The 21,684-nt window shown below is 46.0% G+C and overlaps 1 protein-coding gene and 1 long non-coding RNA gene across 3 annotated transcripts in view; one reads left to right on the top strand and one right to left on the bottom strand.

Annotated features, from left to right (window-relative positions):
- LOC126531150 (uncharacterized) overlaps positions 1-10,444 on the top strand; it is a 225,817-nt gene extending 215,373 nt beyond the window's left edge. For both annotated transcript variants that reach the window (XM_072288287.1, XM_050178566.3), the window contains exon 5: positions 729-10,444. The gene's annotated coding sequence lies outside the window, so the exon portion shown is untranslated. The remainder of the gene's footprint in view (positions 1-728) is intronic.
- LOC140218513 (uncharacterized) overlaps positions 1-19,701 on the bottom strand; it is a 255,473-nt gene extending 235,772 nt beyond the window's left edge. Inside the window, exon 1 of the long non-coding RNA XR_011894795.1 lies at positions 19,306-19,701. This is a non-coding gene — a long non-coding RNA (uncharacterized lncRNA). The remainder of the gene's footprint in view (positions 1-19,305) is intronic.
- Positions 19,702-21,684: the final 1,983 nt, after the last annotated feature.

Genomic DNA, 21,684 nt, shown 5'->3' with positions numbered 1-21,684 from the left:
AGGGGCGGCTTGCACGAACATTTGATATCGAAAATAATAACGAATTTAAGAACGTGTTCTTGTGCAGACTAGGCGTTCTCTGTGGAACATTAAAGAACGCGTTCTTAAATTAGTTATTATTTTCGTTATTAAATGTTCGTGCAAGGCGTCCCAGATCCTTTTCTGTTTAACATTCCTGCCTTCTCCATTTATCTATCTATGCGGCGTCTGTTCTTACGAATTGCCCTGACGTGCGAATAGCTGCGCGAATGTGGGCATAGGGCTTATATTCACGTTAAAATAGACAAAGGATACAAGTCGCGGAAGGCAGAGAGGTTAAACGGAGAGAAAATTAATAAAAGTGAAGGCAGGGAGGTTTTAATCAGAATTGGGCCGAAGGCTTGCGTATGCAAAACCGTTCTATGGCGCACGATGCCCAAAGCTTTTGCAAAGGTTATAAAACGTCAGAGTGATGATATTCTGAACAAAGCAACAGCAGCGGTTTCGCAACGTCGGTTAAGTACTGACTTGGCTAGGTACCGCAATGCATTGTATTGCTCACATTCTGGCTGGTGAGTAAAGCAAGTGGATCTCAAGTTGCCTCTTTCATATGCATACATGCAGACATCATGCAGTAAGCTGTCTATAACAAAACCATTTCAACAGTTCTCGTAAATATTGCTCTTAACGTGTAATATTGTATTTCATTCTCACTCCAGCAAGCTGTCTCTTTTTTCTCTTTGTTTCAGGCGGTGCTTGGACGGACGCCGCGCCTTGGGCGCGCTGAGAAAATCACTTTCACAATTCACTCGGGTGGGTAACGCCGCAGCTGCTGAAGATATAGAATAAATAAATTAATTAATTATAATTAGTTACTCGCGGATAAGCATAACGTCAAACTAAGCGTCTCACCGAAGCTGCTCACGCACGAGAACGACAAGCACTTCAGCCGCCTTCGAGCGCCACCTCCAAGGTCCGCCAGCGGGCCTGACTGAATCTGCTCCTTCGACCTCGGGCAGCTTCCCAGCGGCAAGGCCATTTGGTCGACAACGTATGAAGACTTCGTACTCAACAGTGTCCGCGATAAATGAACTGATTTAGAGAGAGAGTTCTAGGAACAATTTTTGTCTCCATTGTCACCTCCCAGTTTTGGTGCGGTTATGCATGTAGTAACTGTACATGTACAAACGCAGAGATACATACATGTGATTTATAGTGTTCCTGTTTTGCAGACCTCGTGCGCCGCTAACGGCGCCGAGCAACGCCCGCCCTCGATGAGCTTAAGTTCGTTCACTAGCGTGCTGTTCGTTTGTTTCTCTGTTCTGTATCGCCTACGTGTGCATTTGCATTCTGTTCTATTCCAATTGTGTGTGTGGTGTACGTGTGCATGGTTGAGACAGAGAGAGAGTTGGACAACGGGTCGCGCATGCGCATGCACCCACCAGCGCTACCCGTGAGATGCCTGAACGCCCGGGTACCAGAGGACAATGAACAAGCTGAACGAATGGACTAGCATCAGCTGTGCAACCTAGTACTTAGTAATGCTGTGCGCGCAGCAAAAAAAAAAAAAAAAGGGGGGGGGGGGGAGCCAGAACGGACACCTGTCCGGTGTAGTTGCTGCCCACAGTCGCAGCTGTACGGCCGACAGCGAAACCTCAGTTTTGCGTCAAAGAAATATCTAAGTCGAGGAAAACGCATTCCCTCTGACATTGGCGGCGGCTGGATTCGTTTGCGAGAAACCAGATCTTTCTTCTTATTTTATTTTTAAATGCCGGCATTAGAGTATAGCCGAGAGGCGCTTTGTCGTTGTGTAGCGCGTATTTTCGATTGTTAGCTGTCGAGTTGATCCTACGGTGAAAAAGACACGGCGCTTGTACGACGACAGCCACGGAAGCTATATACTGTATACCGCCAGCAAACTCAGAAAAAAAAAAGTTGTATTGCAAAAACGTTCAGACAGCGCGAACTGAACAGCTTGTGCCATAAATTTTTATTTTCTAGTTATTGAACCCACAGTAGAACCGCGAATCGCTCGCTATTTTACCCTGTCACAAGAGTGCCAAGCTTGTGCGTTGAGCTAGTTTGTTTACTTAATTGGTGAAATATGAAGATTCGTTCCCCGCTACACACCGTAAAGGTGCTTCCAACTCAAGGGCTCGTGCCCTTGTAGCAATGTAATCAGAGATTTGACAGTGAATGATTCCATAAGATGCAATTAAATACTGAGAAGTGAGAAAAAAAGTGAATTTGGCATAAAAAATGCATGGCACTGTCACGAAGCGGGGTTCTGCTGGCGTTGTTTGTCCAACTCATTTTATCATTATGTTTTTCTTTCTCTTCGTTTTGGCAGAATTTTCACAATAAAATAACAATTTCTATCTACTGCCTACGTTAGTAATTTACACTGACGTCGCAGCGAAATTCAAACGTTTCATAATGGCAAGCTTAAGATGCAGGAACTTAACGAGCCCACGTCTTCAATTGGGAAGTTAGGACAGATTCTAGTTCAGTCATCTTACCAATAAGAGAACATAGGCTTTCGTAGTGTGATGCTTGTTACCGTCGTGTCGCGGTTGCTACTAGCGTTCCGAAACTTCAATCAATTTTGTATCACACCCGGCGAATTCACACATTGTCCAACGGCATACAACCTCCGTGATTTTTGGGAGCTTAAGTCAAGCCTGCTAGTATTTAGAGCAAATACAGCAGGTAGTGGGAGAGCTGAACAGAACTAGCAAATACGTCGCGATCGCAATCGAAGATTTGCCGAGCTTAAAGCCGTTAACACTAGGGCAGAAAACGTTGGTCACTCCCAAGCTTCAGTGACAGCTTTATACAATGGTTGCATGAATGTGAACCGCTTTATTTTTGGAATGTCTGTAAGGAGATGAAGGACAGAGTGTGTGCTCATGGTATTTTGCTACGATAGGTTTTACGATAGGTTAGTCATGTCTCGCGAAGCGTAAGTAATTAAGTGGACTGCTGTTTGAAGTGTTAATATGTAGACGCACCAAACTATTACAGCCTACGATGACCAAAAATATGCCATTTGCGAAGGTGCCGGAGCGCTCAAAGTTCCGTTACGACAGCCGATTCAGTGCGTGTGCGTATAGATATAGGTGTGTGTATTGATAAGATGTCAGACGAGCGTATCTAAGCCACAGGTGAAGTATTCTCGACCAGGGCACGTTCTAATGAACACGAGGGGTGGTTCTGCCGTGGCTACGCGAATTGCCTAGTATTTCTCACAATGCAGTTGCGCTGTATAAAGCCAATGGCGCGTATAAGATTCGGATTGACATTCGATTCTTTTATCACACTAGGGTTATTAGTGCAAGACGCCATGGACAAAAATGGAAACATTTCCCACTAAAAAAGCATAAAGAGTGGCCAGTCGACTAGTAATGTTGTTTTCCTTTAACATAATTTACGACAACTCAGATCTTCAGATGACAGCAGATCTAATCAAAGACTTTCCATAATGCAGTCTAGCAGTGTGGTTGAGTAAGAAGCCTATCAACACTGTTATTTATCCACGAACTATTTATATTCACAAATAGTCACCCGACTTTTTGGCAGGACAAATGTGTAGACTCATGGAGGAACTCGAAAAATCATATTAGCGCGCTTAACAAAGGATTAGTGCGTGTCGTGTTTTGAAAAACGTGAAACCAGAAGTGCAATTTTGATGATGGTGGTTGCAATTGCACACCCTTTCTGTGTGCGCATGCCAGTCTGATGTACAAAGTCTTTACAGTGTATTATTGTTTTTTTTAAACGTGACTTCATCGCTTCCTAATAATTTAAGTGTTCTGCTTTCATTCTCATGTTGAAAACAGAATGTCTTAATTCCTTCTAGTTTCTCTCGCTTTTGAAACTTTCTTCATCATTCAAACTACAATATGTAATCATATTTGCTTTGTAATCGGCATTTGTAATTGAAATATCAAGGCTTCATTCACAATTCATGTGCTTTCGTTATAGTGCCCATTGCAGCAAGGGCATTGCCGTGGTCACGTTGTCAAAGTATGTCGATACAAACACAGAATAAATTCAGAATAAATTCAAAGCAAACATTTATATCGTGGGCAGGGTCGTGGAACCGATATAACGAGATAGCCGCGTTTGACGAAGGACCCGCCGTGGCATTTCCCCGAAATTCCGGCAATCTTCTAATCTCGGGAAAATCGAATTGCAGAATCTGCAATCGCTTTATCATGGACGCATGTGCACACAGAAGGCGGATGCAGTCATGAGCTGTGATAGACGTGCCGCAGATAGGGGAGGGCTTGCGTCATCAGATGACGGAAGACTTCTTTCTGCCCGGTGCATAAAGTATTCGAGGTTTACCCGTGAGGAGCGAAGTCAAGTGCATTCAGAAGACCGGAAGACGACGGCCCAAACGCGCAAGTCTTCAATCATTGCCTATGCAGGAGTATAGTGGGGCGCCGCTATAGGTTTACAGAAAACAACTGCCGGTTGTAAGAAAACGTTAAACAAGCCTGTCTTCAAGCAAGTGCTAAGAAAGTCGTGCGCAATCTATCTGCTTTCGTTTTATTACTTTTCTGCTAAGTCCGGTGCGTACTGAATTCTGAAAGAGCGCAAGATATTACGTCATGTTGATCAAAACCTAGCAATACCGTTTAGCATTGCCTTGGAGGCAAGTCTGATTCACAGCAGTGAACAAAACCATACGATACCTTGGTTCAGTATATCTCACTGGCTTTTCAAACCTTGAATGCGTGCATAAGAACACGAAAGCGGAAGCCGAAAGTTAATGAAAGCAGGCAGAATATGCAGTCGACGTCTCAGAATCTCTGAAGCAGCCAAACATTACCGCAGCCTGAGCAGATAGCCTGGAGTTTAGATCTGCAATTTGGACTATAGCATGTAACACCACCACATGTACTGTCTTACTGATTCCAGGCAAACGCTATGCGGGTATACAACTATTTCGTGGAAATCATGCTCCGTAGATTTTTGACGCCGGCTGCACCTTCTGGCTGTATAGTTATTCATTATGGACAACGCTACACAAAAGAAAGTAACCGGTTGTCCGCTAGACGTCTCATATATCTTTCTGCGAAAAAAAAAAAGAAAAGAGAAACATAGCTTTCTGTTCACTGCTGTGCTGTTCGTTTTCTTGCGACCGAGCCCCGGTGACTGTGATACGATGATAGTAGTAATTGTGGTCGAGGAGTGAAAGCCACGCAAGCACATAATAGTCTTGGAGAGCGAACCTTACACAGAAAGGAGCTATGCACTTTTCTTTTTCTGTCGAGCTGGTATCTGACCGCGGCGCGTGTGATATAGACGAGACTTTTGTACAGGATCTTTATTCGCGGAGAGACCGTTCGGGAGTGGCCCTTGGCTTCGGGCAAGCCGCACAGAATATACGCGAAGCGCGCAGTGCAAGAGTTGCCGCGAGGCAACGCGAATTGCACACAGAACACAAATGTACCGCGGCAACGAGGTCAACCAGTGGCTTCCAAAGCTATGTGCGCGTTACCGCGATGTACTTATTGTAGTTACGTCCGCTTAGCCGCATTTACTAGAACACTGGCCAGCCTCGCGTCTTGAGACCCTGTACGTCGCGGAGAACGTGCGAAGGCACTCCGACGAGGTCGACCGAGCCGTTGGGATTTTGTATAGCTGTGGAATGGGCCATTCAACCCAGCGGTTTTTGCTTTCGTTTGTCTGGAATGCATAGGATTTGTGTGCGCGACGACATTTTGGTACCGTGTGCATGTGTGTAAAGGAAAGCGTAAATGTGGTACGAGTCGTGAATTATTTTTCAGTTTTTCCCGCGGCGGCTGCCTACTCTGTTCTTGTTCGAGTGTGCTTGAGCGCATGTTGATAATGTGCACGTTATCGCAGCCACTGGCATTTCTTTTTCATAAAGAGACACTGTTAACGAAATGGTCGAGTATCATAAATACAACTTAGACGAAGCAGTTCTGTGAATTCAGTGGGCTGGTGGGGCAGTCTCGTCCTGGCAAAAGCACCGTGTATGGACATAATTGTCTACATATGACAGCAACATGATAACTAAACTGTTGCTTCTGCGAATGGATAATGGTAGCTTTGGGCTAGAGCCAGGATAATCACTCCAGAGATGGCTTCAAAACAGTCTTCATTCTCCCTTACCCTAGGCTCCCTTTTTTTTTTTTTTTTTCTATAAGGAAAGTTGAGAAATGACGACTAAACGTTCGTACGTCTTCGGAAGCGCTGTTTTGGAGCATGTCAAGCAAAGACCTGCATGTTCATTTTTCTTGTATAATGATGAATGGCGCATAGTTGACATTCACTAGAAATATAAAGAAATGTCAAATGGTGTGCCAATTTGTTTACACCCATTCTGTACATGATGTACACACTTGCGTATGCCCATTGTGATCGTTATGTCGTCTGTCAAAACAGGGTTATATACAGTACCTAAAAAAATAACAACAATGTCCACTTTTGTTTCTTTTCTTTTTGAGTCGAGAGTGTGAATGGCTAGTCCACTAACTATGCTCTCTTTGTTAAATTTAAGATTTCAATAGATGTTCCAGTGAAACCGTCTTGTCAAAACGAGCCGAGTCAAGGAAGGCTCGGCGTATCATGGCCACGAGACCGTGACACCTTGCATATCACTGTAAAGTTGTAAAGTGCATTTCGAGGTCTATATGAGACATTGTGTGCCATGCACCATGCTTGCAGAGTTTATAAAACCAAGTGTTATGTGTGCTTGCGTGAACGTGAAGCTTCCATGTCACCTGCCTGCCCATTGCAACATATGCTACCGAACCAACCAGAAAAAAAAAAAAGGAAAGCTTTGCTGTGTCGTGAAGCCGCTGCTCTCCAGCGATTCTTTTCCTTCTTACCTTCGTTATTCTGTCGCCTGCTACACTGGCGCCGCACGATGACTGCCAGCCGAACGCTTTGCCATTATCTTGTAGCAAAAACGCACAGTCACGTGATAGTTTATACCTGGGATCAACTTTCAGACCGCTACAGATGTGCAGAGCGTATTAATGTTGTGCTCGAGTGTTGCGCTGCAGAGCGAAACGTGTTGTCAGCAAGTAGGTTCAAACTACGCTGGTCATGTGCGCATGTTACGACGCCACTGATGACAAGCGTTACGTATGAGGGAGTTTTAGCTTGACGTACAAGTGTTACACTGACCGTGTCAATGTGATATCGAGACGCTTACGGGAAGAGCAGGGCTAGTGGCAACATCTTGTGGCGCTGTTTTCAGTTACACTGCTTTCCAGCAGCGTTCTCGGATCGACTTAGAGAAATAGTCTCACCTTGCGGAACTGTTATCGCTTGGAAAAGTGTGAACATGTCCTATCGAAGCTTACGTCAATGCTGAAATACTTACATCAGCAAATAGGCCACAACGGATTCAAATGCAAGCTTACGCGCATTGCTCGCACAATATGTATCCACCATCTCTCTGCTGTGCTAGGCTACACTACACCTCCGTTGTCAGGGTAATAACGTAACGGTAATGCGATTAACGCTGGTGTGCGATTCTAGCCACTGTGGAATTCCACCATGTTTTTCCTATTTCAGCCAATCAAAGAAGCTGTGACCCACTTTTGAGCCAACCATAGAAGGCAAAATGGCGGAATTCGACAACGTGGCCAACTTAAACAGCGTCCCCTGGTGGCTAAGTTTTGCGCTGATGCGTAGGATAAGGCCGTGTTCGAAATGTATTTGCGTTGTCCTGCTTTCCTTGACAGAAAATAGGCAAAATCAACAGCCGTGGTCGAGTTTTCAGTCTAGCAGGTAAGAACTGCAATGTCGCACAGTAGCACAGTGCGACTTTGGTTGTGCACAGCGTCACAAGATGTCGCCATTGCATAACTGGTGTTCCCGGTGACGTCTCAGTATTGTAGTAATACGGTAACGATCGGTAATAGGCGTGAATCTGGCACCTGTTACCTCTGTCGCCATACGTCCCAAGCACTTACGTCCAAGCATCACTTTTTTCGCTCTGTAGCATACTGTACGAGCGCCCTATATACCCAAGGCTCAGCGACAGGCTCTGTGAAGGACTGCGAGCTCTTTCGTTCGTTATCGAATGATATCTTTGGTATAATCATTGCCACAACCATGTGAAAGTTTTTAATAATTGAATTAATTTAGAGTAGGGTGGGAAAGAGATTCCTGTTCACGGCATAACCGTGTCAGATGACGGAACATTCTGTGCTGTCAGCTGCCTCATGGCTTGTGAGTTAACGCATGCTTCTTGTGAGTCGTTAAGTTCAGCATGTGGACTTGTTAATCAGTTTGTCATCGATCAGGCAAAATGAGAGCAAAACAACACTGTTGTTTGACAACACCATGCGTTGTCAAACAACAGTTTGACAACGCATGGCACATTAATGTTATTTTTTCTCTTGTGGTGATGACACTGCCAAAATTAATGCATAAGACAGGGGTTCACAGGAAGATGGATAGAACAGGTAATTTACAATATAGCTATTGCAGAACTAAGGACAGCTGGGCGTAACACAAAGCTATTCACGAAACTTAGCACGCCCTGCTTCCGTTGTCGACAAGCGAGGCTTTATCGCGGCAACTGAATATAACACGTGAAACAATGTATAAGCACGTTTTTTACATATATAGGGACATCTCGGAACGTTTTGCAGTTGAAAAGTTGCAGCGCCCACAGGTTTGCACGATGGCACTTGCAACTTAGAGATGCGTTCAGGCAAAGGCTCGTCAACGATGTTTAACTATTAGAACACGCATCCGTGGTTAATGGGGCATTCGTAGTGAGATCACAGCAAGACATCATTTCTTTATCTGGCCAGTTTCCGCGCTAGGCTTAAATATGTACCATACACAGCTTTGTTGAGCTAGAATTAAGTGCTGTCAGTATATTTCTGTCAGAAGTGTGTCTTTGTGGTGCTTTCTTGTATCGCGGTCATTCCCGTCATTTAAATAAGGGTGCGTACTTGGGTCCCAGCGTCTGAGTCAGCTACTGCAGTTTCTATCAAAAGAAAAATGTGTTGTAGGAAGTAACACACGTGAACTGCTTTGCAGCCAAAACCACGAACCACTGCCCCTGTATACTCAAAGGCGCTTCGATATTGTAACGTTGTTCATGTTTCATGGTCAAAACATGGCTGCTAGTTCACTGCTTTTGAAGAAAAAAAAAGCAAGAGTTAGTGTTCTAGTTCCACTTCGGACAAACCAGGGTGTTTTTTCAGCTCGAGCTGTGCTCGACGCGATATTTTTCCTGCGTTTTCTTGCTTCCACGTTTCGTCCGTGCAACTTCTGCTCTGCCGTCTCCCGAGTGCTGTTGTCGTGCAAAAAACATGCCTTCCTCCAAGTCGGAACGTCACACTGCTGTCCAATGTCACTCACACTCGTACCCTTGTAGATTACTCCTTTTTCAGCTCACGCAGACCAAGAGTTTCTACTCGTTGTCTTTGCTATAAACATTAGAAGCTCTGTTAATGCGTCGAAATTAGTTAAACCGAAAGCCTTTCACAGACGAAAGTAGAGCCACACGAAAAAGCCCGGTTGGGTATTGTTGCGTCAGAAACGATAGCAGCACCGGCATGCCGAACAATCAGAAAGTTCTAACTAAATAAAATCGGTGCGCAGCCCTTTCATTTAGGTGTGGCTTGCCGGGTGTCTTAAGGCCAAGATATCAAATGTGCATTCATGGCAGTAACCTGGCTTATACGTTTGAATAGAGCTTCACTCTGCGCTATTGTGATGTAACCGACTTTCGTCCTGTTGTTAATGCACCGTCAACAGAAAGCCATATGGATCATTTTTGTCCGGATCAGATCTTTGTAAAGTGCGTGTCAAAGCTACGCAAGCCAATGTACACATTGCAGAAGTATTTGTTCAAGCCGTGTATTGAGCTACCGTGATGGTCATGACTTTCTATTGCTCTGGGGAGCAAAGAAGGCAGCACCAACTCTATAAATATCGCCCTTGGAAATTTTTTTCATCGACCTTCAGTATCGAATTTCTACGGTTAGCTTGCTGATGTGTGTAGAAAATACGCAATTTGTTGCAAGGGCTGAACGCCAGGAGCGCGGTGGTAGCCCGCTGCAAGGTATAGAGTCGGTTCCGCTGAAGTGTGGACTGGCTTGCTTACTTTTGAGAGTGGCTCTACAGTTCGTAAGCCGCGCGACCAAGTTCATCATTCGGTGCGTGTTCGGCCCACGAGGTCACCGTGTACCCTGATATAGTACGTGTCCCCGTATCATAGCCTTTAAAATCTATAAGAACAAAAATACATACACGAAAATAAAGCTGCACTTTATTTTGACCTGTCCGACAATTCACGACTCTGTATTTTCTACTCCGCCTTTTTCGAGTGCCCGGTGCCTGTGTGTTTTGAACTATTGTATTATAATAACTATTATACCGCTGTTGTGTGACTACATTGTAACATATTATACCGGAGTAAAAGTGGTGTTTCATACACAATAAAAACTGAAAGGTATTTCGTCTTTGAGTCTTTCCTCTGCTTTTATATACAGGGTGTCCCTGCTAACTTAGACCAAGTTTTAAAAAATGCAAATGCCACGTAGCTGGACAGAACAAAGATAATGTTGTTTGCCGTCGTTTGGAGATACTCAAACTATACTTTTTACTACGCCTAATTAGATAATTAGTCTTAAATAATTAACTTACCAAATATTATAACTAGAGAAAAAGTGTCAATGACAAAATTGTAGAGCGACATGAAAAACTCCCGATACAGCTTTCTGTTGCTCAATGCGTGCCACATAGAAGTGTTTTTCCGAGCCTGAAAGAAGCCCGATAATGCACGCAAAATTGCCGCGCGACTGGCCGCTCGAGGCACCCTACCCGTATTCACGGGCTTCTTTCACGCTCGGAAAAGCTTTTATGTATCACGTATTGGGGAACAGAAAGCTTTATCGGGAGTTTTTCATGTCGCTCTACTATTTTCTCAACGACACTTTTCATCTAATAATAATACTTGAGAACTTAATTAAAACTAATTATATAATTAGGCGTAATGAAACAATAGCTTGAGTATCACTAAGCGACGGCAACCAACACTACCCGTATTCAGTCCAGCTACGTGGCATTTGCATATTTTTAAACTCTAGCTAAAATTAGCTGGGCCACCCTGTATATGCAGTTGCGAGTTAATGCGACTGCTTTGGACTGATGAGCCACAAATAAATAAGGCTATAAGAGGCTATACTCCTTCATACAGGCTCTTTTTTCCAGAGCTGTGCACAAATAAGCAACTTAAATAAATAAATAACAAGCAAATAGCGGCTGTCCCTGCCACGCGAAGATTCGCACCGCCTCAGGGACTTCCCTTCGACGTTGGACAACAACGTTTCCTTCTCGCCTCGATCTTACATGGGCAAGTCAACAAAAATTGACGGACACTTTCGCATACGGTAATGAGGGATGAAGGCGAATGCCTGCGCGCTCCCGAGACATTTATAACATTACTTGACATTTTCATTCGAATGCGTTGCACTTGCTATTATTCTTATCTCACAAAAGGTCGCATATACGAGTGCCTTAATTAACTCTGCGTTAATTAACTGTTTCTTAATTTATTTCGCCCTAATTACCACAAAGGGCCGCGCATTCGACTCCCACCAAAGGTCGAGGGCGCGCCTCCAACCAGAGATCGTGGGTTCGAGTGCCTTAATTAACCGTATCTTAATTAACTGCACCTTAATTCACTTCGCCTTAATTAACACCAAAGGTAGCGAGTTCGACTCTCGACCTTCATGACGTCATTTGGAATCCAACTTGGAGATATTATCGGTTCGCCCATATACCCATGCTGGGTCGTGGGTTCGCGAATGCCTTAGTTAACTTTGCTTTAATTAACACCAAAGGCCGTCTCTTCGACTCCCAATAAAAGTTGTAGGTTCGACTCGCACCAAAGGTCATGGGTTCGACTCACTATGTCAATTTTTAATCCAACTTGGAAGTATCGCCAGTTCGCCCATATTCTCCAAATGGTTTCGACTTCCACCAAAGGTCGAGGATTCGACTCGCACCAAAGGTCGTGGGTCCGACTCTCGACCTTCACGATGTTATTTGGAATCCAACTTGGAAATATGACCGGTTCGCCCATATATCCATGCTGGTTCGTGGGTTCGAGTGCCTTAGTTAACTTTGCCTTAATTAACACGAAAGGCCGTCGCTTCGACTCCCACCAGAGGTCGTGGGTCCGACTCTCGACCTTCACGATGTCAAATTTTAATCCAACTTGGAGATATCACTGGTTCGTCCATATTCTCCAAATGGGTTCGACTTCCACCAGAGGTCGAGGGTTCGACTCACGCCAAAGGTCGTGGGTTCGACCTTCACGATGTCAATTTTTAATCCAACTTAGAAATGTCGCTGGTTCGCCCATATTCTCCAAATGGGTTCGACTTCCACCAAAAGTCGAGGGTTCCAGGGCCTTAATTATTTATATATTAATTAACTTTGTCTTAATTAGTTTTACTTTAATTAGCACCACAGGTCTGCTGTCGCTTCTTCGCCTTGGCTTCACGCTGTTGAATAAATAAATTGATTATCTAATTCGCGCTAATTAACACCACAGGTCGTCACTTCGACTCACACCAAGGGTTGAGGGTTCGACTCGCTCTAAAGGTCGCGGGTTCGACTCTCGACCTTCACGATGTCAATTGGAATCCAACTTGGAGATATGGCCGACTCGCACATATTCTCCAAATGAGTTCATCAGCAGCAGCAGCCTGGCTACGCCCACTGCAGGGCAAAGGACTCTCCCATACTTCAACTACCCCGGTTGTGTGCTAATTGTGGCCATGTCCCTGCAAACTTCTTAATCTCATCCGCCAACCTAACTTTCTGCGGCCCCCTGCTACGCTTCCCTTCTCTTGGAATCCAGTCCGTAACTCTTAATGACCAAATGGGTTCGACTACCTCCAAAGATCGAGGCTTCGACTCGCACCAAAGGTCGAGCGTTCCCGTGCCTTAATTCTATCTTAATTAAGTGTGCCTTAATTAACACCAAAGGTCATGCTGGCGCTTCTTCGCGTCGTCTTCACGCTTTTTAATAAAGAAATTGATGGCCTAATTCGCCCTAATTAACACCACAGGTCGTGGCTTCGACTCCCACCAAAAGTCGAGGGTTCGACTCCCTATGAATTTTGTTGCCATAACGCCGGGCAACGGATTTTTCGACCCATGAGTCACCTAAGGCTTTCGCCTTAATGATCAAATCACGTTCACAACAACGTGCCTAGATCGCTGTGCACAGAGATGTTCCACGTATGCACTACGCGTACGCCACCATTCATGCAGAGGCGTGACAACATGGAGCGTGCGTGAACGACATCGACCAGAAAAGCCACCGCCCAATGCCTTGCGACACCGAAAGGAACATCGTCACTCACAGGCGTCGTTCCAACATAATTGAGTGCAGTAATATTTAAGCAGTTTTATAACGCAAGTGTAAGCTCTTGTGTTATCTTCATTCAATTCTCTGCACGATGCCTTGCATAACAATTGCGAGGCGCTATGGGATCAGACCCGCCATGGCGCATACTCGCCAGTATACGCATCCAATCATACCACTGCAGTCTTTGCCCATGACGATCTAAGATCTTAGATTATCAATGTTTAGATCGGCAATTAAACACGTATTAAGCTTTGACTTGCCGGTGGCAGCCTACAAATATTACAACGACGGCGTGATCAAGACGCGGCAGATATATAACTGACCAACCGATAAGGAACGACGTCGTGAATGCGTCGCACCGGAAACAAAGCAAGGCCCGTCGTTCCAAACGCCTCACCGTCAAGCGTATCGGAGAACAGCAATCGTGCGCTCCGGGCGTCGCCGGCTATCTTCTGCCGCCAAGCCATGCCAGCACAGCGGCGGCGGTTCGCAGGGAAAATCTGCGCGCTTGACACTAGTAGCGTTGCGAGACGCGCCGTAAATAACAGCTCCGGGGGGGATTTCCCCGTTGCCCGTTCGCCATTAGCGCTACTTCATTTTTATAACGTTCTCTCTTCCGCGGTACGCTGATCGAGCGCCGCCGATAAGTCACGCGCCAGTTGAGGTCACGTCCGCGCGGCACACCCGACCACACCGACGGACGGATGATCGGCGGCGAGGGCGGACCTTGTCGCTGTTGCGCGCCGTCGCAGCAGCCGCGCTTAGAATGGACGCGAAAGAGGTTGCTGCAGCATGAGTCACTGCACCAGGAAACAGCTAGCGTGAGTGTGAACGAGGAAGAGGAGGAGGAGACGTGTGGCCGCGACACAAGAGATGAGAGAAAGAATAATAAAAAGGCCGCCCGCTTCTCGACTATCGCTCGCGCTACGCGGGGCGACAGAGCGCAGCGCGCGGTCACACGCGGCTCTGATTTATGGGACGCCCGGCGAAGGGTACAACCAACAGCTGAAACTTCTGCCACGAGGAGGAAGCAACAGTGCCTCCCCCCGCTCTGGCTCGGCTCGGCTAGGTGAGCGGAAAGGAAAGGCGCGACCGTTGCCGTTCCCGCTCGCGCGTCCGGCCGGCCAGCCGAGCCGGCAAATCGACACGTTCGACAGTGACGAGCTCGATGCCAGCGGAGGAACACAATGAGAGATCCCCGCCGACAGCACTAGTCCCACGGTGGCCGGGTTTCCTCGACGGTGGTATGTGCCGGCAGGCCTGCCTGGCACCGGATCGCTCGCGTACCACCGCGCCCTCACTCCCCGCTTCTCACCCTTTACCCTACATAGTCAGCAGAAAGGTGTGACGATGTCGCGCCTTCCCCTCGCTTCTTTCTTTCTCTCTCGTCTCAGTCTGGATCGTGTCCAGGTGTACGTATCGTTGAAGCGGATAGTATAGAGGCAGAAGGCAACCCCACGAGGATTTAGCAGCACTCTGGTTAGTTCCCTCTCCACCTAGAACTGTTGCGAACGGCTCTCGCCCCCCAACGCCCGGTCCCACGTTCGTTTCAGTTTCACTGACGGCAGACGTTTACCGCGCATGGCAATACGAGACGGTGAAGAACGTGGCGACGTCGCAAAGTCGTTCAAGCGCGAATAGTGTTTGCTGTCTATGCACGTAAGGCTGGCTCTGAACTGTAGGTTGGCCGTGTGCGTTGCCAAGCGTCGCTTCACAGGTCCTTCTCCTGTTCACCGGCGATTTCCGCGGTTCACCGCTGTCGGGATATTGAAACAGACACCTGATTTGCTGCAAAAACACTACGTTATCGAACACTGTCAAGTGGAATGCGTCTGAAAGTGATTCAGACGTGAGGGGAAGTTATCAATAACCCACTGCGTAGCTAACGCATATACCCGATGTCTATTTAGCAAATTTCAAACACACGCCTGCCTTCGCAAACTCAAAAACGGTTGAAGGTTAAAAAAGATAACGAGAGGAATATTTCTGGAATTTCTAATTAAATGGACACTAAAGGTAAATACAAAGTTGACGTGGACTGTTTAAATAACATTCCAGAAAACCCTCGACGCCCGTTTCGTGCCAAGAAAATACTTAGTTTACGAGAAAATTGCATTTGAAGGGTCCGAATATCTTTCTCGAAATTCAGATCTCCCGCCACCCAAATTAGGGAGTGATGACGTTGCATACGCCATCAACACTCTTTGCGGCCGTCGGTGAGTAAACCGACGTTCGACAGACGGCGGTACCGGTAGCCAAGGCAGAGCGGTTGATTCGCCGCTGCAGCTGCTTTTTGATCAAATGACGTAGACCGTCCGGGCATCCCGCGACATCACATGGAAGATGAATTATCTGCTACTTGCAGTTTGTGCGAGTTTCACGAGCCTGTAGAACCAACGCAGCACTACGCGATAACAAAACTGCTGAAACGCGAAAGCGTGGGCAGCGCAGAGTCGAGCGAAAACGAAACCTTTCGACCGCCCGCGCCATTGTCAAGGGTAACTTCAATGAGTTCCTTTTCCTAAAAATGAAATATAACTGGACAAGTAGCATTTTATTTCGTCTTATAATACAAGGGTGTTTTATGCAACGAGTGGTTGATTATTGGCGACAGAATTTAACTGACGAGTGCTTTCGCCATCGGGCAAGTACTAGAATGTCCCAGGGGGGTATCTAATTGTCTCCTGTATTTACCTCAACTTCTGGGTTATTAAGGCTCTGTTCGCGATAATATCGACGCCTTAGAGATTCTCGAGCACTAATCTATCAGTTTAACTTGATTTAATATTTGCCTTTAGTGTCCCTTTAAATTGGGCTCCGTGCTTAGAAGTCACAGGCTTCGTCGACAAGCGGGCTTCTGTGGACCTATTACATCCCTCGCTGGCAGTGATATATCATGTGACGCACATATCGTACCAGCATGCATCAGGCCTCGTGCATGGTTGTAACACTTACGCCGGCATGTCTTACATTTGGTTGACGAACATAGAATCAATGGCGATGTTTTCGATATCTTTTCTGTCTTAATTTTTTCAAGGAGGAACACGCTTATAACATCAATGACTGCAGCGTGTGTCATTTTGGTTTGCTTTTACAGAATCTCCAAGGTATTGTGCCGCCATCAGTCTTGTGTCGCATCACATTAACCTGATAGTTTTCAAAAAGATATGAATAATAAAGGCCTTACGCTCAATTGTTTCTTGTTTCTTAACTGCCATATATGTTCCACCCCAAGATAAATATATTGCGTTTCCGTAAAAGAAAATTGTTTTCAAGCAGCGTCATGGCCGAGTTATGTCAAGATACAGAAACCAAAGTTATCGCTTATTTCATTCTGTTTCTTTTTCTGCAAGTAACGTAATAAATGTGGCTTCTAAACACGGAGCCCAATTTGATTAAAACTTCCAGGATTATTCCTCTCGTAATTTTTTTTTTCTTTTTCAAATCTTCAACCGTTTTTGACTTTGCGAAGGCAGGCACGTGCTTGACATTTTATAAAGCATACGCGTGCAAAGGCACTCGCAGGTCGGGGTCGATTTCGTGGCTTTGAATAAACAAGGACTTCACCCGACTTATTTAGGCAAATGCTTCGCTGGAACGCGACAGCTCACATCCGTCTCAAAACTGCTACTCCCTCCGTGCATGACCGACTAAGAAAGTGTCAGTGAAAGGTGGCTTCTCCACACTAAGGTTCTTGATGCGGAGAAGTCAGCTTCACTCGTTACAGGTGACCCTTCACTCCGCGCCTTGGCAAGCGATGTGCGAGCCGCCTAACTTCCGGTTTCATGCTTTTAGCACCCAATATTGCCCAGGGAAACGAAGTACCTTACCTTGCGGGCTGTACCCTATTCTAAATACATGTTTTCAATGTAATCATATATACTGGTCGCCGCCCTGTGAGAACCCCCCCCCCCCCCCCCCTCCACTGAAGGAATACGTTAAGCCTTGGGCGTTTGTGTCGGCGGCACACGTGCGGTCCGCGCGTGGAGGGTTAAAACTGGCTCTCCTGTTATTGAGAGTAGATGTAAGCATGAAATGGCTACCGACAAAGTGGACTGGTTGGAGATGATACTAGCCACAATCTTAAAATGGGTGTAATGCGTGTTCGCAACGGCACACCCCAACCACATCACACCGCACCACGCCATACAGTGCACTGGTCCATATGGACGCAGTAGTTTCTTGTCACAGACAAAACCTCATTGCAAGTCTCATCTCGGTCAAACAGCCATCCGCGCTGCACCGGACGCTACCGGCTTGGACGCTGCCGGGGCCCGCAGAACACGCCGCGGAACTCGCACACCACTGGCGTTGAAAAGAACACAGGCAACTCTGTCTCAGAGGCAAAGCCAAGTGTATGTATGACAATCAAGTGCATGGTGCCCTGTACTTGCCTTTTGGATGTCGCTATTGGAAATGAAAAATAAAACTTCCGCATACTAGAAGTTACAGCTTGAGTGATATTGTGAACAAACATTAGGAAGAACTCGGAAGCAATATCTTTTGCAACTTGTTTGGGAAGTAACTAGCGTATGTAATGCGGTCTTGACTGGTTGCCCCGATGATCTCGTTTTATTCTCGCAACTTGCCCGGATGTTCTCGTTTGAGTACCCGGCTAACGGCTGCGGCTTTTAGCTCATGGTCACTTCAAGGTCGGCGAAAACGGGAGCTAAAAGCATTCCATGCTTAAAAAGGCATAACATATTCTCTGATTTCGTTCCGTGCAAGTGAAGCGTTCATAGTTTTGGGGAACGACGCATTGAATCACAACACATGGTATGTAACAACTTGCAGGTGTTTATTCACAGATTACAATGTGTCCATGGTTTCGGGTCGTCTCCTTTTTTCTTGTTCCGTAACTGTCTGGATGTTCCGAGGGGGCGTCATTAACAACTGAGAAAAAGGGTCTTCTCGGTATTCTATACATACGTCTTAAGACGTAAATTACCTCTTTCTAATTGGATAATAGTTCAGAGTACCTTTCGCAAGTTTTTTCGCGAGACAAAACTGCGTTTTCTATAGCCGAAAGACCCCATGCTGGTGATTTCTGCACGTTCCGCCTAACTGCTACAATGCGCATGCGTCATCAATCACGCGTGTGAACTAAGAACCATTGTAAGAACACGTGTAGCGCACAGCCTTTAGTGAGTACCATAGCCGACTGGAGCTGATTAGATATTCAGGAGTTAAAGGTGCCGAAATTGTGCAGTATGTGTGGTAAGCCATATGTAAGCCGATACAAGACCATGTGACATCTGTGTGCACCTGCTCAGTCAATAGAGGTCAGAAGAAATGTACACCAAGTGCGGGAGTGATGGTAAGAAAGCTTCGTTTTAAAACAGACACCATGCGTCAGACAGTCACTTCTGCATCACACTAGGATTAACTTTGGAGCCAAATTACTTTTCTGGCCGCTAAATTTAGCACGTTGCGACAGATGAGCAAACCATGTACCTCTTGCGGTCTGTTTGAAAGCACTGCAACGGTATATTGTGTCAACTTGCAAGTACCTATGTGGATGAAGAACATTCTATAGTTAAACGACAATTGAACGTTCGGAGCCGTGACGTCGCGTGGGATTACTTAACGTGCACATGACGTGACCCGCTATATAATATCATACAAGTGGCCTCTCTTAATCACGACACCTCTCCATTTCTGTGTTAACTTATCAAATATATTTCACTGACAAGCTGAAAGCTATCAGCCCCGTTAGTACGGGAAGCTGCCGACATTATCCTAACAATGCGTATCGCCGCAATGCATGTTTGAAGTGTAGTGAAGCATACGAGCACGAAAACTGGATACGATGGAACTACATAAGTACGGCAACATTTTTTTTTTACTGAGGATAGCGTATAGCAAAAGAGCATGAATCTATTGTAACGCTGATACTAATAAGTTTTACAGGTTTGAAAAACGATGTTACGTACATTGTTTGACGGACAAACGAAGCCACTGCCCACCGCTGACTTTGGGATGTCTAGTCGTCCTACCGTTGCACTCGCCATTGCCGCAGTGCTCGAAAACGTGAAGGAGTAGGCGAGTCCTATCACTCCAAAGGTTTCTAATGGCACAGACAAGACACGAAGAAGTCGGAACTCCGCAACACTCATGCTTTGAGAAGCTTCGCTTGTTTCTAACTGCAGCAGCGCTGTTTGGAAACTGCGGCAAACACGCATTCGCGGCCACGTGACGTACGCCACAATTTTTTCAACAAAGCGCGCACGCCCACGCCCACACACATTTTATCTATTCCGCACAACGCGCGCACGAAATGCCGAAACCGAACTTCGCTAACGAAGTGCGAAGCATATGGGGCTAACCTCTGCTAAGCCGTACCAGAATTACACTAAGAAGCAAATGTAGAATATTGTCGCAGATTCTCCAGTGAAAGAGTCTTATATAATCAGATAGCGCGGCCGCGCGTATGCTGTTGTACATTCTCGACTACGAGCGTGAGCAACCGCGAGATCAGGGGCGCAGCTACACTTTGAAAACGCTTTTGAGTGCTCGTGTTCGCCCGATGCAATGCTCCACAAGTCGAGCTAAGTGGACGCGCACAGTCACGCTCCGCTCAATCGGCTTGGTGGTGGAGCCATGGGCAGCGTTCTGCCTTGCGCTGCTGTCATAAGCGTTGTGCGCAGGCACACTACAACGTTCCTGTTGAGCTGCTGCGTGTGCACTGGTCTGTGCGGAACGGACGGTAAGCGTCAAGCTAGCGTTAACATAGTAATTCACTGAGCGCTGACAAACGCCTACGGTTTTCCGTCGGTCTCATCTCGCGCACCAGTTGGTATACGCCTCAAACGCCAGTGGCGGCGCTCCTCGCCCCGCCAGCGTAAGGTCCCTAGATAATAATAATAAAAAAATCACGCAGAAACTCCTCGGGGAGCTCTCTAAATATGCGTAAGCATTGTACCACTTGCTCATCTCGACACAGCCTGCAGCACTGTAAAATAATTTACACCCCTAAGGGTTTTTTTGAGTGTCTATAACTAACCCCCTAGCACCCTAGAAAAAGCTGGGTTTTATAGGCAATTACACCCTTGTGATGGTTATTCTATATTCCAATAACACCCTATCCCTTGAGGGTGTTTTGAACAACATATTACCCTTCGACCCATGGGGTGTAAGGGTGTGATCAGGAATATATTACCCCTTCACCTATCGGGTGTAATAAGCAATATAATAGCCCTTGCTATAAGGGTGTTGAAGTACGGCACGTTGAAACGGGTACACATGCACTTCATTGTATGTTTCCTAAGTCTACAGTCACGCTAGCACACAAAAATGTTATGTACGGTGTGCATACAATAGGTAATGTGTTTCCAAATGCATGGCATAGCAACTTTGAGAGAAAACACATAATCACGTGTGAGTGTTCTGCGTGAAATGGTCCCATTTACCACAGATACAGGAAGAGTGACTGCATGGAGGGTCATTTATTCTAGCCACCTGTACAATATTTATAGCTTGCACTATGCCTTGTATGTGGTGACAAGTCTTGTGGTCGTTCTACACTGAAGAACAGTCTTATTCAAATCAATGTTCCAGGGCACAGGCGAGACTGGTGATGCTTTTGTGTAGCTCCATTCCAATGTCCTAAGGCGAGCCATCATAGATGAAGCCATTTCTTCATTGATCGCTGTAGCCATCTGCTTGTTTTCTACCTGCAAAATGATTTGTCGCAATTTATAGTCAGGAAAAGTACACGAAACATGACAAGCAGCACTTACCTGCATTATTTACTTTAATATTTCAAGATCACATGAAGACCAGGATAAATAAAACAAGCACAGATAGTGCTTACTTCCAAGAAATCGTTATTTCGAAAGAATAAGGCATTTATTCTGCCATATCATGAATGTAGGAGAGACAGGCTACACAATTATATGAGGGCAATTCAGAAATTATTGCCTCCAAGCCCACTACTTTGCCAATATTACTGCAAACATTTTGAACTCTTCATCATTGATGCACTTATGTTTATGCTATCGAATGTCGCCTCACCTTCTTGTTCCAGAGTAATCGAGCAATTCATGGCATCGAGTGGTGACGTCCAGTTGAAACAGCAGGCTGTAATTGAATTTCTGACTGTGGAAGGTTGTGCGCATATCAACATTCATCGCCATCTGACTGCAGTTTACGGGGATGCCTGTGTTGACGTCAGCACTGTGCAGAGGTGGGCAAGGACTGTGAAAGACCAAAATCCTGCCGCATCAAATCTCCAGGATCAGCACCGAAATGGATGGCCCACAATGGCTTCTGATGAGGGTCATGAACATCAGGCAGATAAGTTGACTCGGGGC

This window comes from Dermacentor andersoni, chromosome 5 (assembly GCF_023375885.2).
Source record: "Dermacentor andersoni chromosome 5, qqDerAnde1_hic_scaffold, whole genome shotgun sequence".
In the NCBI taxonomy this organism is placed as follows: Eukaryota; Metazoa; Arthropoda; class Arachnida; order Ixodida; family Ixodidae; genus Dermacentor; species Dermacentor andersoni.
Note: the sequence above shows the minus strand (reverse complement) of the source record. Positions and strands in the feature narration are given on the sequence as shown.